Below are 14,614 nucleotides of genomic sequence, written 5' to 3'. Positions count from 1 at the left end.
CAGTGTCTCCTCAGTCTCAACTTTGAGAGTCCAGTATCTCCTCGCTCTCTGCTATGAGGGTCCTGTATCTTCTCACTCTCGGCTGTGAGGGTCCAGTATCTCCTGACTCTCGACTGTGAAGGTTCAATGCCTCCTTACTCTCTATTGTGAGGGTTCAGTGTCTCTTCACTCGTGACTGTGATGGTCCAGTGTCTCCTCACTCTCGACTGTGAAAGTTCAGTATCTCTTTACTCTCTGTTCTGAGGGTCCAGTGTCTCCTCACTCTCAGCTGTGAGGGTCCAGTGTCTCCTCACTCTCGACTGTGAAGGTTCAGTATCTCATCACTCTTGGCTGCGAAGGTTCAGTGTCTCCTCACTCTCACCTTTGAGGGTCCAGTGTCTCATCACTCTCGTCTGTGAAGGTCCAGTGTCTCCTCACTCACAGCTGAGAAGGGTCTAGTGCCTCCTCATTCTCAACTGTGAGGGTACAGTGTCTCGTCAGTCTCGACTTTGAGAGTCCAGTGTCTCCTCACTCTCTGCTGTGAGGGTTCAGTGTCTCCTTACTCTCTGCTGTGAAGGTTCAGTGTCTCTTCACTCTTGACTGTGAGGGTCCAGTGTCTCCTAACTCTCAGCTGTGAGGGTCCAGTGCCCCATCTCCGCCCTCTTGTCTTTGAGGCTTCAGTGTGTCTTCGCTCTCAACTGTTAGGGTCCAGTGTCTCGTCAGTCTCGACTTTGAGAGTCCAGTGTCTCCTCACTCTCTGCTGTGAAGGTTCAGTGTCTCCTTACTCTCTGCTGTGAAGGTTCAGTGTCTCTTCACTCTTGACTGTGAGGGTCCAGTGTCTCCTAACTCTCAGCTGTGAGGGTCCAGTGTCTCCTAACTCTCAGCTGTGAGGGTCCAGTGCCCCATCTCCGCCCTCTTGTCTTTGAGGCTTCAGTGTGTCTTCGCTCTCAACTGTTAGGGTCCAGGGTCTCCTCACTCTCGGCTGTGAGGGTCCAGTGTCTCCTAACTCTCAGCTGTGAGGGTCCAGTGCCCCATCTCCGCCCTCTTGTCTTTGAGGCTTCAGTGTGTCTTCGCTCTCAGCTGTTAGGGTCCAGGGTCTCCTCACTCTTGGCTGTGAGGGTCCAGTGTCTCCTCACTCTCGACTGTGAAGGTTCAGTGCCTCTGCTTGAGGGTCCAGGGTCTCTTCACTCTTGTCTCCGAGCGTCCAATATCTCCACACTCTTGGCTATGATGGTTCAGTGTCTCCTCACTCTCGGCTGAGAGGGTCCAGTGTCTCCTAACTCTCAGCTGAGAGGGTCCAGTGCCCCATCTCCGCACACTTGTCTGTGAGGCTTCAGTGTGTCTTCACTCTCAACTGTTAGGGTCCAGGGTCTCCTCACTCTCGGCTGTGAGGGTCCAGTGTCTCCTGACTCTCGACTGTGAATGTTTAGTGTCTCCTTACTCTCTGCAGTGATGGTTCAGTGTCTCTTGACTCTTGACCGTGAGGGTCCAGGGTCTCCTCACTCTTGGCTGTGAGGATCCAGTGTCTCCTGACTCTCGACTGTGAAGGTTCAGTGTCTCTTACTCTCTGTTGTGGGGGTTCAGTGTCTCTTCACTCTTGACTGTGATAGTTCTGTATCTCCTAACTCTCGCTGTTTGGGTCCTGTGTCTCCTCACTCTCAGCTGGGAGGGTCTAGCGTCCCCTCACTCTCAGCAGCTGTGAGTGTCCAGTGTCTCCTCAGTCTATGCTGGGAGGGTCCAGGGTCTCCTCGCTCTCGACTTTGAGAGTCCAGTATCTCCTCGCTCTCTGCTGTGAGGGTACTGTATCTTCTCACCCTCGACTGTGAAGGTTCAATGTCTCCTTACTCTCTACTTTGAGGGTTCAGTGTCTCTTCACTCTTGACTGTGATGGTCCTGTGTCTTCTTACTCTCGGCTGTGGAAACCTACAAGAGTACCACAAGGAATTATTTGTGGCAGGTTTTGATAGTCTGGTGAATAAAACCTGCCTCTGTTACTTCTGAAAGGATGAGCTTGAACGCTTTGAAGATACAGCTTTAAAATGACAGAAAGATCCCCCAGGGTGAAGGAACTATCGCTCTTTCTTGTTTCTTGTTGGACGTCTGCTCCCCTATGGTGGGAGAGTCTGGACACTTCCAACTTGTATTTACTTTCTGTCCTTGACATTGCCCATTTGACTCTGTGTCTGGTTATTTTCTGTCCTCCATGGTTCATTACTTATTTATGAGAGTTTCATAACTTTTTGGATGTGATCACTTCTGATCCCAGAGCCTTACCTTTTCCTGTCAGTGGGCTAATACTATAGTTTTCCCTCTTCCTGTCAACAGGCTGGTACCATATAGGCCTGGGCAGTGAACTCCACCCAGTTTGTTGAGTTTCTGCACGTCGCGCAATGTGAGCAGACAGAGCGGAGTTTTTTCTTCGACAAAGTAAAGTTGGTGAGCGTGAGCGAGGAAAATCCGACGCTAGGCCACCTCCCAGCAGGATTTCTCAATGCGGGCAGTCGGGGATGGTCGCAACCACTCACGTTGAGAAACCATCCGTTCGCATTCAGGAAGCTGTTGCTCGATTAAAACATCTACTTGAGTCACAGAAAGAAGCAGCACCTTCTTGCACTGTGCATGGGGCTGTTCACACAAATTATCCAGAAAGGGACAAACACCCAGCGCTAAAACTCAGCAAGATGGTGTGATCTAATGCACTCTGCCGCTTGCAAACTCCACGTAATGCGGAGGAGTTTTTTGGTCACTTTGTGGACTTCTGCATAGCGGAACTACGCAAACTCTGCCCGGACAGAGTCCCATAGCCTTACCTCTGACTGTCAGTGAGTTGGTCCCAGAGCCTTACCTCTTCCTGTCAGTGCGCTGGTCCCAGAGCCTTACCTCTTCCTGTCAGAGGGCTAGTCTCAGAGCCTTACCTCTTCCTGTCAGATGGCTGGTCTCAGAGCCTTACCTCTTCCTGTCAGAGGGCTGGTCCCAGAGCCTTAACTCTTCCTGTCAGTGCGCTGGTCCCAGAGCCTTGCCTCTTCCAGTCAGCTTGCTGGTCCCAGAGCCTTACCTCTTCCTGTCAGTGAGTTGGTCCCAGAGCCTTACCTCTTCCTGTCAACGCGCTGGTCCCTGAGCCTTGCCTCTTCCTGTCAGAGGGCTGGTCTCAGAGCCTTACCTCTTCCTGTCAGTGGGCTGGTCCTAGAGCCTTACCTCTTCCTGTCAGAGGGTTGGTCTTGGCGCCTTACGTATACCTGTCAGCGGGCTGGTCCCAGAGCCTTACCTCTTCCTGTCAATGCGCCGGTCCCAGAGCCTTACCTCTTCCCTTTTAATATGCTGGTCCCAGAGCTTTACCTCTTCCAGTCATATGGCTGATCTCATAGCCTTACCTCTTCCAGTCAGAGAGGTCATTCCCTAGCCTTGCCTCTTCCTGTCAGCAGCTGGTCCCAGAGCCTTACCTCTTCCTGTCAGCAGCTGGTCCCAGAGCCTTACCTCTGACTGTCAGTGGGATGGTCCCAGAGCCTTACCTCTTCCTGTCAGATGGCTGGTCCCAGAGCCTTACCTCTGACTGTCAGTGGGATGGTCCCAGAGCCTTGCCTCTTCCTGTCAGAGCGCTGGTCTCGGCGCCTTGCCTCTTCCTGTCAGCAAACTGTTCCCAGAGCCTTACCTCTTCCAGTCAGTGTGCTGGTCCCAGAGCATTACCTCTTCCAGTCAGCGGGCTGGTCAAATAGTCTTACATCTTCCTGTTGGTGTACTGGTCCAAGAGCCTTACCTCTTCCAGTCAGTATGCTGGTCCCAGAGCCTTCTTCCTGTCAATGGGCTGATCCCATAGCCTTACCTCTTCCAATCAGTGAGGTCGTTCCCTAGCCTTGCCTCTTCCTGTCAGCGGGCTGGTCCCACAACCTTACTTCTTCCTGTCAGTGGGCAGGTCCCAGAGCATTACCTCTTCCTGTCAGCGGACTGGTCTCAGAGCCTTACCTCTTCCTGTCAGCAGACTGGTCCCAGAGCCTTACCTCTTCCTGTCAGCGGGCTGGTCCCACAACCTTATATCTTCCTGTTAGCGGGCTGACCCTCGGCCTTACCTCTTCCAGTCAATAGGCTGATCCCATAGCCTTACCTCTTCCAGTCACTGAGGTCATTCACTAGCATTGCCTCTTCTTGCCAGCGGGCTGGTCCCAATACCTTACCTCTTCCTGTCAGCGGGCTGGTCCCAGAGCCTTACCTCTTCAAGTCAATTTGCCGGTCCCAGAGCCTTACCTCTTCCAGTCAACTTGCCTGTCCCAGAGCCTTACCTCTTCCAGTCAGTGGACTGGTCCTAGAGCCTTACCTCTTCCTTTCAGTGGGCTGGTCCTAGAGCCTTACCTCTTCCTTTCAGTGGGCTGGTCCTAGAGCCTTGCCTCCTCCAGTCAACTTGCTGGTCCCAGAGCCTTACCTCTTCCTGTTAGAGGGCTGGTCCAAGAGCCTTGCCTCTTCCAGTCAGTATGCTGGTCCCAGAGCCTTACCTCTTCCAGTCAATATGCCGGTCCCAGAGCCTTACCTCTTCCAGTCAATATGCCGGTCCCAGAGCCTTACCTCTTCCAGTCAACACACTGGTCCCAAAGCCTTACCTCTTCCTGTCAGTATGCTGGTCCCATAGCCTTACTTCTTGCAGTCAATGTGCTGATCCTCCCACCATACCTCTTCCAGTCAGTGAGGTCGTTCCCTAGCCTTACTTCTTCCTGTCAGCAGGCTGGTCCATTAGTCTTACATCTTCCTGTCGGTGTGCTGGTCCCTGAGCCATATCTCTTCTTGTCAGCAGGGTGTTCCCAGAGCCTTACCTCTTCCTGTAGGTGTGCTGGTCCAGGAACCTTACCTCTTCCCGTCAGTATGCTGGTCCCAGAGCCTTACCTCTTCCTGTCAGTATACTGGTCCCACAGCCTTACTTCTTCCTGTCAATGGGCTGATCCTATAGCCTTACCTCTTCCAGTCAGGGAGGTCGTTCCCCAGCCTTGCCTCTTCCTGTCAGCTGGCTGGTCCCACAGCCTTACCTCATCCTGTCAGCGGGCTGGTCCCACAACCTTATAACTTCCTGTCATCAGGCTGGCTCTGGGCCTTACCTCTTCCAGTCAATGTGCTGGTCCCAGAGCCTTGCCTCTTCCAGTCAATAGGCTGATTCCATAGCCTTACCTCTTCCAGTCAGTGAGGTCATTTCCTAGCCTTGCCTCTTCCTGTCAGCGGACTGGTCCCAGAGCCTTACCTTATCCTGTCAGCGGGCTGGTCCCACAACCTTATAACTTCCTGCCAGCAGGCTGGCTCTGGGCCTTACCTCTTCCAGTCAATGTGCTGGTCCCAGAGCCGTACCTCTTCCAGTCAATAGGCTGAACCCACAGCCTTACCTCTTCCTGTCAGCGGGCTGGTCCCACAACCTTATACCTTTCTGCCAGCGAGTTGGCCCTGGGCCTTACCTCTTCCAGTCAGTAGGCTGGTCCCAAAACCTTACCTCTTCCTGTTGGTGTACTGGTCCCATAGCCTTGCCTTGCCTTGTCCCATCAGCTTGCGGGAAACATCCTTTACAACACAGGCATTACAACACATGCCTTTACAACGCGGTCAGAACAATGCAGGATCCATCACAACGCATGCTATTACAATGATTTCCATTACAACGCATATCCCTCACTGACCAGCACCCTCCCTTGGATACGTGCCTGGCAGTGTTCGAATAGTAATTTTCGTTGTAATATAGTATGCGTTGTAATGGATGCTGCGTTGTATTGACCGTGTTGTAAAGGTATGCATTGTAATAGTTTGCATTGTGATGTCATACATTCCAGCTGGCTGGTCCCATAGCCCTTACCTTTTCCTATCAGCGAGTTGGTCCCAGAGCCTTACCTTTTCCAGTCAGAGGGCTGGTCCAGAGAATTACCACTTTCTTTTCAGAGGACTTGTCCCAGAGCATTACCTCTTCCTGTCAGTATGCTGGTTCCATAGCCTTACTTCTTCCGGTCAGCAGTCTGGTTCCAGAGCCTTACCTCTTCCGGTCAGCAGGCCAGTGCCACAGCCTCACTGCTTCCTGTCAGCGGGCTGATTCCAGAGCCTTACCTCTTCCTGTCAGCGGGCTGGTCCAGGAGCCTTACCTCTTCCCGTCAGTATGCTGGTCCCAGAGCTTTACCTCTTCCAGTCAACACACTGGTCCCAAAGCCTTACCTCTTCCTGTCAGTATGCTGGTCCCATAGCCTTACTTCTTGCAGTCAATGTGCTGATCCTCCCACCATACCTCTTCCAGTCAGTGAGGTCGTTCCCTAGCCTTACTTCTTCCTGTCAGCAGGCTGGTCCATTAGTCTTACATCTTCCTGTTGGTGTGCTGGTCCCTAAGCCATATCTCTTCTTGTCAGCAGGCTGTTCCCAGCGCCTTAACTCTTCCTGTAGGTGTGTTGGTCCAGGAGCCTTACCTCTTCCCGTCAGTATGCTGGTCCCAGAGCCTTACCTCTTCCTGTCAGTATACTGGTCCCACAGCCTTACTTCTTCCTGTCAATGGGCTGATCCTATAGCCTTACCTCTTCCAGTCAGTGAGGTCGTTCCCTAGCCTTGCCTCTTCCTGTCAGCTGGCTGGTACCAGAGCCTTACCTCATCCTGTCAGCGGGCTGGTCCCACAACTTTATAACTTCCTGTCAGCAGGCTGGCTCTGGGCCTTACCTCTTCCAGTCAATGTGCTGGTCCCAGGGCCTTACCTCTTCCAGTCAACGCGCTGGTCCCAGAGCCTTGCCTCTTCCAGTCAATAGGCTGATCCCATAGCCTTACCTCTTCCAGTCAGTGAGGTCATTTCCTAGCCTTGCCTCTTCCTGTCAGCGGACTGGTCCCAGAGCCTTACCTCATCCTGTCAGCGGCTGGTCCCACAACCTTATAACTTCCTGCCAGCAGGCTGGCTCTGGGTCTTACCTCTTCCAGTCAATGTGCTGGTCCCAGAGCCGTACCTCTTCCAGTCAATAGGCTGATCCCACAGCCTTATACCTTTCTGTCAGCGAGTTGGCCCTGGGCCTTACCTCTTCCAGTCAGAAGGCTGGTCCCAAAGCCTTACCTCTTCCTGTTGGTGTACTGGTCCCATAGCCTTGCCTTGCCTTGTCCCATCAGCTTGCGGGAAACATCCTTTACAACACAGGCATTACAACACATGCCTTTACAACGCGGTCAAAACAATGCAGGATCCATTACAACTCATGCTATTACAATGCTTTCCATTACAACGCATATCCCTCACTGACCAGCACCCTCCATTGGATACGTGCCTGGCAGTGTTCGAATAGTAATTTTCGTTGTAATAGAGTATGCGTTGTAATGGACGCTGCGTTGTATTGACCGTGTTGTAAAGGTATGCATTGTAATAGTTTGCATTGTGATGTCATACATTCCAGCTGGCTGGTCCCATAGCCCTTACCTTTTCCTATCAGCAAGTTTGTCCCAGAGCCTTACCTTTTCCAGTCAGCGGGCTGGTCCAGAGAATTACCACTTTCTTTTCAGAGGACTTGTCCCAGAGCTTTACCTCTTCCTGTCAGTATGCTGGTTCCATAGCCTTACTTCTTCCGGTCAGCAGGCTGGTTCCAGAGCCTTACCTCTTCCGGTCAGCAGGCCAGTCCCACAGCCTCACTGCTTCCTGTCAGCGGGCTGGTTCCAGAGCCTTACCTCTTCCTGTCAGCGGGCTGGTCCAGGAGCCTTGCCTCTTCCTGTCAGCAGGCTGATCCGAGAGCATTACCTCGTCCAGTCATGGGCTGAGCTTGTAGCTTTACCTCTTCCTGTCAGCGGGCTGGTCTGAGAGCATTACCTCTTCCAGTCAAGGGCTGGTCTTGTAGCCTTACCTCTTCTAGTCATGGGCTGGTCTTGTAGCCTTACCTCTTCCTGTCATGGGCTGGTCTCAGAGCCTTACCTCTTCCTGTCAGCGGGCTGGTCCCAGAGCCTTGCTTCTTCCTGTCAGAGGGCTGGTCCCAGAGCTATACCTCTTCCAGTCATGGGCTGGTCTCAGAGCCTTACCTCTTCCTGTCATGGGCTGGTCTCAGAGCTTCACCTCTTCCTGTCATGGGCTGGTCTCAGAGCCTTACCTCTTCCAGTCATGGGCTGGTCTCAGAGCCTTACCTCTTCCTTTCATGGGCTGGTCCCAGAGCCTTACCTCTTCCTGTCATGGGCTGGTCTCAGAGCCTCACCTCTTCCTGTCATGGGCTGGTCTCAGAGCCTTACCTCTTCCAGTCATGGGCTGGTCTCAGAGCCTTACCTCTTCCGGTCATGGGCTGGTCTCAGAGCCTCACCTCTTCCTGTCATGGGCTGGTCTCAGAGCCTTACCTCTTCCAGTCAGTTTGCTGGTCACATAGTCTAACCTCTTCCTGTCAGCGAGCTTATGTGTGGTCAGATAAATATACAGAGAACACACAGTAGGACGTTTTCAATATATTTATTGAACCAATGTTATTCTGATTTAGAATACATGTGCTGCGATAATTAGTAGACAGAAGCAGATCAAAGTTATTACAAGCCCCAGCAGTGTAAATAGTAGGTACAGTTCTACCATGGTGCTACAACAGTTTATATATGCAGGCACATAAACAGGGCAGTAATCAGGTGTACTCCTACTATACAAACCCTACTCTGAGTGTATCTAGAGTGTGTGTAGATGTGAATCCAAGAATCCCACAAGCAACGATCTAACTCCATTACCTGATGGGAAAGAGTGAAGGACCTTGTCTTGGTCACGTACCTCTTCCAGTCAATAGGCTGATCACACAGCCTTATACCTTTCTGTCAGCGAGTTGGCCCTGGGCCTTATTTCTTCCAGTCAGAAGGCTGGTCCCAAAACCTTACCTCTTCCTGTTGGTGTACTGGTCCCATAGCCTTGCCTTGCCTTGTCCCATCAGCTTGCGGGAAACATCCTTTACAACACAGGCATTACAACACATGCCTTTACAACGCGGTCAAAACAATGCAGGATCCATTACAACGCATGCTATTACAATGCTTTCCATTACAACGCATATCCCTCACTGACCAGCACCCTCCCTTGGATACGTGCCTGGCAGTGTTCGAATAGTAATTTTCGTTGTAATAGAGTATGCGTTGTAATGGACGCTGCGTTGTATTGACCGTGTTGTACAGGTATGCATTGTAATAGTTTGCATTGTTATGTCATACATTCCAGCTGGCTGGTCCCATAGCCCTTACCTTTTCCTATCAGCAAGTTTGTCCCAGAGCCTTACCTTTTCCAGTCAGCGGGCTGGTCCAGAGAATTACCACTTTCTTTTCAGAGGACTTGTCCCAGAGCTTTACCTCTTCCTGTCAGTATGCTGGTTCCATAGCCTTACTTCTTCCGGGCAGCAGGCTGGTTCCAGAGCCTTACCTCTTCCGGTCAGCAGGCCAGTCCCACAGCCTCACTGCTTCCTGTCAGCGGGCTGGTTCCAGAGCCTTACCTCTTCTTGTCAGCGGGCTGGTCCAGGAGCCTTGCCTCTTCCTGTCAGCAGGCTGATCCGAGAGCATTACCTCTTCCAGTCATGGGCTGAGCTTGTAGCTTTACCTCTTCCTGTCAGCGGGCTGGTCTGAGAGCATTACCTCTTCCAGTCAAGGGCTGGTCTTGTAGCCTTACCTCTTCTAGTCATGGGCTGGTCTTGTAGCCTTACCTCTTCCTGTCATGGGCTGGTCTCAGAGCCTTACCTCTTCCTGTCAGCGGGCTGGTCCCAGAGCCTTGCTTCTTCCTGTCAGAGGGCTGGTCCCAGAGCTATACCTCTTCCAGTCATGGGCTGGTCTCAGAGCCTTACCTCTTCCTGTCATGGGCTAGTCTCAGAGCCTCACCTCTTCCAGTCATGGGCTGGTCTCAGAGCCTTACCTCTTCCAGTCATGGGCTGGTCTCAGAGCCTTACCTCTTCCTGTCATGGGCTGGTCCCAGAACCTTACCTCTTCCTGTCATGGGCTGGTCTCAGAGCCTTACCTCTTCCAGTCATGGGCTGGTCTCAGAGCCTTACCTCTTCCTGTCATGGGCTGGTCTCAGAGCCTCACCTCTTCCTGTCATGGGCTGGTCTCAGAGCCTTACCTCTTCCAGTCATGGGCTGGTCTCAGAGCCTTACCTCTTCCTGTCATGGGCTGGTCTCAGAGCCTCACCTCTTCCTGTCATGGGCTGGTCTCAGAGCCTTACCTCTTCCAGTCAGTTTGCTGGTCACATAGTCTAACCTCTTCCTGTCAGCGAGCTTATGTGTGGTCAGATAAATATACAGAGAACACACAGTAGGACGTTTTCAATATATTTATTGAACCAATGTTATTCTGATTTAGAATACATGTGCTGCGATAATTAGTAGACAGAAGCAGATCAAAGTTATTACAAGCCCCAGCAGTGTAAATAGTAGGTACAGTTCTACCATGGTGCTACAACAGTTTATATATGCAGGCACATAAACAGGGCAGTAATCAGGTGTACTCCTACTATACAAACCCTACTCTGAGTGTATCTAGAGTGTGTGTAGATGTGAATCCAAGAATCCCCCAAGCAACGATCCAACTCCATTACCTGATGGGAAAGAGTGAAGGACCTTGTCTTGGTCACGTACCTCTTCCAGTCAATAGGCTGATCCCACAGCCTTATACCTTTCTGTCAGCGAGTTGGCCCTGGGCCTTATTTCTTCCAGTCAGAAGGCTGGTCCCAAAACCTTACCTCTTCCTGTTGGTGTACTGGTCCCATAGCCTTGCCTTGCCTTGTCCCATCAGCTTGCGGGAAACATCCTTTACAACACAGGCATTACAACACATGCCTTTACAACGCGGTCAAAACAATGCAGGATCCATTACAACGCATGCTATTACAATGCTTTCCATTACAACGCATATCCCTCACTGACCAGCACCCTCCCTTGGATACGTGCCTGGCAGTGTTCGAATAGTAATTTTCGTTGTAATAGAGTATGCGCTGTAATGGACGCTGCGTTGTATTGACCGTGTTGTAAAGGTATGGATTGTAATAGTTTGCATTGTGATGTCATACATTCCAGCTGGCTGGTCCCATAGCCCTTACCTTTTCCTATCAGCAAGTTTGTCCCAGAGCCTTACCTTTTCCAGTCAGCGGGCTGGTCCAGAGAATTACCACTTTCTTTTCAGAGGACTTGTCCCAGAGCTTTACCTCTTCCTGTCAGTATGCTGGTTCCATAGCCTTACTTCTTCCGGTCAGCAGGCTGGTTCCAGAGCCTTACCTCTTCCGGTCAGCAGGCCAGTCCCACAGCGTCACTGCTTCCTGTCAGCGGGCTGGTTCCAGAGCCTTACCTCTTCCTGTCAGCGGGCTGGTCCAGGAGCCTTGCCTCTTCCTGTCAGCAGGCTGATCCGAGAGCATTACCTCTTCCAGTCATGGGCTGAGCTTGTAGCTTTACCTCTTCCTGTCAGCGGGCTGGTCTGAGAGCATTACCTCTTCCAGTCATAGGCTGGTCTTGTAGACTTACCTCTTCCAGTCAGCGGGCTCGTCCGAGAGCCGGGTCTGGTGGCTCAGTGGACTAATGCGTCTGCTGCAGGGGCCTGTGTTCGACCTCATGGTCACAGGTTCAAATCCCGGCGGGTCCACTCAGCCTTTCATCCATCTGAGGTCGATAAAATGAGTACCATTGAGTTGGGTAACAATAAACATCTGTTATTCAGCGCCAAGATACCCGTAGTGGTGAACGTGCGCTTTACAAATACACGTGTTATGTTACCTCTTCCAGTCAAGGGCTGGTCTTGTAGCCTTACCTCTTCTAGTCATGGGCTGGTCTTGTAGCCTTACCTCTTCCTGTCATGGGCTGGTCTCAGAGCCTTACCTCTTCCTGTCAGTGGGCTGGTCCCAGAGCCTTGCTTCTTCCTGTCAGAGGGCTGGTCCCAGAGCTATACCTCTTCCAGTCATGGGCTGGTCTCAGAGCCTTACCTCTTTCTGTCATGGGCTGGTCTCAGAGCCTCACCTCTTCCTGTCATGGGCTGGTCTCAGAGCCTTACCTCTTCCAGTCATGGGCTGGTCTCAGAGCCTTACCTCTTCCTGTCATGGGCTGGTCCCAGAGCCTTACCTCTTCCTGTCATGGGCTGGTCTCAGAGCCTTACCTCTTCCAGTCATGGGCTGGTCTCAGAGCCTTACCTCTTCCTGTCATGGGCTGGTCTCAGAGCCTCACCTCTTCCTGTCATGGGCTGGTCTCAGAGCCTTACCTCTTCCAGTCATGGGCTGGTCTCAGAGCCTTACCTCTTCCTGTCATGGGCTGGTCTCAGAGCCTCACCTCTTCCTGTCATGGGCTGGTCTCAGAGCCTCACCTCTTTCTGTCATGGGCTGGTCTCAGAGCCTTACCTCTTCCAGTCATGGGCTGGTCTCAGAGCCTTACCTCTTCCTGTCATGGGCTGGTCTCAGAGCCTCACCTCTTCCTGTCATGGGCTGGTCTCAGAGCCTTACCTCTTCCAGTCAGTTTGCTGGTCACATAGTCTAACCTCTTCCTGTCAGCGAGCTTATGTGTGGTCAGATAAATATACAGAGAACACACAGTAGGACGTTTTCAATATATTTATTGAACCAATGTTATTCTGATTTAGAATACATGTGCTGCGATAATTAGTAGACAGAAGCAGATCAAAGTTATTACAAGCCCCAGCAGTGTAAATAGTAGGTACAGTTCTACCATGGTGCTACAACAGTTTATATATGCAGGCACATAAACAGGGCAGTAATCAGGTGTACTCCTACTATACAAACCCTACTCTGAGTGTATCTAGAGTGTGTGTAGATGTGAATCCAAGAATCCCCCAAGCAACGATCCAACTCCATTACCTGATGGGAAAGAGTGAAGGACCTTGTCTTGGTCACGTACCTCTTCCAGTCAATAGGCTGATCCCACAGCCTTATACCTTTCTGTCAGCGAGTTGGCCCTGGGCCTTATTTCTTCCAGTCAGAAGGCTGGTCCCAAAACCTTACCTCTTCCTGTTGGTGTACTGGTCCCATAGCCTTGCCTTGCCTTGTCCCATCAGCTTGCGGGAAACATCCTTTACAACACAGGCATTACAACACATGCCTTTACAACGCGGTCAAAACAATGCAGGATCCATTACAACGCATGCTATTACAATGCTTTCCATTACAACGCATATCCCTCACTGACCAGCACCCTCCCTTGGATACGTGCCTGGCAGTGTTCGAATAGTAATTTTCGTTGTAATAGAGTATGCGCTGTAATGGACGCTGCGTTGTATTGACCGTGTTGTAAAGGTATGGATTGTAATAGTTTGCATTGTGATGTCATACATTCCAGCTGGCTGGTCCCATAGCCCTTACCTTTTCCTATCAGCAAGTTTGTCCCAGAGCCTTACCTTTTCCAGTCAGCGGGCTGGTCCAGAGAATTACCACTTTCTTTTCAGAGGACTTGTCCCAGAGCTTTACCTCTTCCTGTCAGTATGCTGGTTCCATAGCCTTACTTCTTCCGGTCAGCAGGCTGGTTCCAGAGCCTTACCTCTTCCGGTCAGCAGGCCAGTCCCACAGCGTCACTGCTTCCTGTCAGCGGGCTGGTTCCAGAGCCTTACCTCTTCCTGTCAGCGGGCTGGTCCAGGAGCCTTGCCTCTTCCTGTCAGCAGGCTGATCCGAGAGCATTACCTCTTCCAGTCATGGGCTGAGCTTGTAGCTTTACCTCTTCCTGTCAGCGGGCTGGTCTGAGAGCATTACCTCTTCCAGTCATAGGCTGGTCTTGTAGACTTACCTCTTCCAGTCAGCGGGCTCGTCCGAGAGCATTACCTCTTCCAGTCAAGGGCTGGTCTTGTAGCCTTACCTCTTCTAGTCATGGGCTGGTCTTGTAGCCTTACCTCTTCCTGTCATGGGCTGGTCTCAGAGCCTTACCTCTTCCTGTCAGTGGGCTGGTCCTAGAGCCTTGCTTCTTCCTGTCAGAGGGCTGGTCCCAGAGCTATACCTCTTCAAGTCATGGGCTGGTCTCAGAGCCTTACCTCTTTCTGTCATGGGCTGGTCTCAGAGCCTCACCTCTTCCTGTCATGGGCTGGTCTCAGAGCCTTACCTCTTCCAGTCATGGGCTGGTCTCAGAGCCTTACCTCTTCCTGTCATGGGCTGGTCCCAGAGCCTTACCTCTTCCTGTCATGGGCTGGTCTCAGAGCCTTACCTCTTCCAGTCATGGGCTGGTCTCAGAGCCTTACCTCTTCCTGTCATGGGCTGGTCTCAGAGCCTCACCTCTTCCTGTCATGGGCTGGTCTCAGAGCCTTACCTCTTCCAGTCATGGGCTGGTCTCAGAGCCTTACCTCTTCCTGTCATGGGCTGGTCTCAGAGCCTCACCTCTTCCTGTCATGGGCTGGTCTCAGAGCCTTACCTCTTCCAGTCAGTTTGCTGGTCACATAGTCTAACCTCTTCCTGTCAGCGAGCTTATGTGTGGTCAGATAAATATACAGAGAACACACAGTAGGACGTTTTCAATATATTTATTGAACCAATGTTATTCTGATTTAGAATACATGTGCTGCGATAATTAGTAGACAGAAGCAGATCAAAGTTATTACAAGCCCCAGCAGTGTAAATAGTAGGTACAGTTCTACCATGGTACTACAACAGTTTATATATGCAGGCACATAAACAGGGCAGTAATCAGGTGTACTCCTACTATACAAACCCTACTCTGAGTGTATCTAGAGTGTGTGTAGATGTGAATCCAAGAAT

This window comes from Triturus cristatus, chromosome 1_1 (genome assembly GCF_964204655.1).
Source record: "Triturus cristatus chromosome 1_1, aTriCri1.1, whole genome shotgun sequence".
In the NCBI taxonomy this organism is placed as follows: Eukaryota; Metazoa; Chordata; class Amphibia; order Caudata; family Salamandridae; genus Triturus; species Triturus cristatus.
Note: the sequence above shows the minus strand (reverse complement) of the source record.